General features: G+C 41.9%; 1 pseudogene across 1 annotated transcript; it reads right to left on the bottom strand.

The window, feature by feature from the left end:
* Positions 1-724: 724 nt before the first annotated feature.
* LOC105528573 lies at positions 725-1,201 on the bottom strand (annotated as a pseudogene). Its single transcript, XR_001004376.1, has one exon. The product of XR_001004376.1 is annotated as a small nuclear ribonucleoprotein Sm D2 pseudogene (transcript).
* Positions 1,202-2,535: the final 1,334 nt, after the last annotated feature.

Here is a 2,535-nt window from a genome sequence, read left to right as displayed (position 1 = left end):
AAAAAATAAATAAATAAATAAATAAATAAATGTTAATCTCATCCAAAAACAGCCTCACAGAAACACCCAGAAAAATGTTTGAGTACCATCACAGAGCCTAACTTCAATAAGTGCCAATTAGCAAAGACAGAGGGCCAAATTACATTCACCAACTTATCACCTAATGTTCTCCAGTGCTTTTCTGCTAGTTCATGTTTGGGCTTAAAAATGTGCCCACCTTTTATTTCAGTGAAGTTGAGCTCAGTTCTGTACTAAAATCTCTCTTTTACTGCAGTAACCCAAATAAAATCTGTCTTTCCATTTTTATCAGGCATCCAGTGCAATTTTTCTTCAACACAGATTAATGAAGACTGCACAAGCAAGTGATCTACCAAACTAAAAATCAACCCTGTAGAGTAGGCATCAACATATTTGTTTAGCTACTCCTATAAATGAAAATAAATATTAATGTGTGCTTATTATGTGTCAAGTACTGTGTTCAATGATTTGTGAATTAATTTATTTAATGCTCGCCACTACTCTATGTATTAGATACTCTATTATTCCCATTTCACAGAAGAATTATCTGAGAATTAAACAGAATAAGTAACTTACTAAGGTCACATCGTTTGTATAAAGTGGAGTCAGAACTAGAATTAAAATTGTTGTAAAGAAATAGCCTGTCTCTAGAGCCACATTTCTACTCAAAATACTATCTATTTTCTTTTCTTCCCCCCACCCCAACAGAAAAAAACACAGAGCTCTATTATTCTCAACACCAATGGCAGCAGTTTTCGTAGGTCAGGGGAATGAGTTCTGTCGACAGATAGGTGGCCCCTACTCGCAGGCAATGGGCAGATTCCGCAGGACCACAATAACCGAGTCCCTGTGCAGGAACATCTTGGAGATGTAGCAGTCTTTGTTGACTGGCTTGAACTTCTTCTTGCCTTTGCCGCTCTTGGGTACCTCAGTCCACATCTCCTTCACGTTCTTCAGCACCATGTTGCGGTGCCTGTCGAAGGCCTTCACATGGCCCAGGAGTTTCTTATTGTTGCCACAGTTGATGAGCACTTGGGTGTTGTTCTTGACTGACTGTGTGGGCACAGAGAGTGGACCCGTGTTAAATTCCTCCTCCTCTCGCTTCTGCAGCTCCTCTGGGTTCATCTCACTCTTGGGCTTGTTAAGGAGGCTCATGATGGTCACTACACTCTGGGTTCACTCCCGTTTCCTCCACGTTGCTGCTGCCTGAATACTATCTATTTTCATAATGAAAACTGATGCCTCTCTTTTCAAATGTTTTGGATTTGAAGATGCAGCCGCCCAGGGTAATCATGACCCACTACTGATCTATGTAGGTGAAAAATCAGTGACTTGGAATGGAGTCCACAATTTTCATGAATGCAAGTTTCATGTTGTTTTATTCAGCTCAGGCTTCTGAAACAAATACCACAAATAGGGTGACTTAAATAACAAAAATTTATTTGCTCTTAAGTTCTGGAAGATAGAAGTCTGAGATCAGGGTGCCAGCATGGTCAGTTTCTGCTGAAGGTCCTCTCCCTGGCTTGCAGACAGAACTTTCTTCCTGAGGGCTCACATGGCTTTTCCTCAGTGAGTGCATGTGGAGCGAGATCTCTCTTTTCCTCTTTTTGTAAGGCCACCAATCCTATCCGATTAGAACAATGCCTCCCTGAAACGCCCTTGGCTTCATTTAACCATAGTTATCTCTTAAAAGCCCTATATCCAAAATATCGTCACACTGGGAGTTAGGGGGTCAACATGAATTGGGGCAGGGTTGGGAGGGACACAATTTAGACCACAGCATATGTAGGCACATCTTTCATCCTCTTCTTCTTGGCATGGTCACAAAGCCCTCAATACCTGTTTGAAGGTAAGAGAATAAGTAGAATAAGTCTGACAAAAATAGGTAGAAACCAAGGGTGGAATGTGAAGACAAGTTCAATCAATCATCAGAAAGGACAGAGACAGGATTGCAGCTGCCTGAATTTCTACCTGAAGTCTTGGGGGGGGGAAATGTGTCTGAAGAAATAATAGAGCTAATATCAGAGACCTTCAGTGAAGAGAGACATGCAGAGACAGCAGAAAGAAAAATCTATCAAGGTGAAAAGGGAACAAGACTCTACTCTTCCAGCAGCACTGAATAAAAGCAGACTTGCAGAGAGAACTACTGTCCATCCAAGGAGTCCTTCAGCTCCCTCAGTTCAAGGAGCATCTGTGCCTCTTGCTACTCCACTTTCCATCCCCTCCCATACTACACAAAGTCCATTGCACTGCCAAGTAACTCCATCACAAAACGTGCAAGAAAGGAAAGGGAGGATAAGAGGAATAATGAAGTCCAAGTCCTTAATGACAGTTAGAGTCATAGATCTAAACATGCCTTTCACTACTTTCTGTTTCCAATACAAAGACAAAAGCTAGGAGAAAGGAGCTTCCTTCTTGGCATCCCTCAGATCATCTACTTGGTGGGGTTCAGGAATGGATTTATGTTACCTATTGCCTGTAAGCTTCTTGGCATCTTGAGCCTCTGGCCCAGGTGGG

The sequence above is a fragment of the Mandrillus leucophaeus genome, unplaced genomic scaffold (assembly GCF_000951045.1).
Source record: "Mandrillus leucophaeus isolate KB7577 unplaced genomic scaffold, Mleu.le_1.0 Scaffold721, whole genome shotgun sequence".
In the NCBI taxonomy this organism is placed as follows: Eukaryota; Metazoa; Chordata; class Mammalia; order Primates; family Cercopithecidae; genus Mandrillus; species Mandrillus leucophaeus.
The sequence above is the reverse complement of the archived record's forward strand: the minus strand, read 5'-3'. Positions and strand labels throughout refer to the sequence as shown.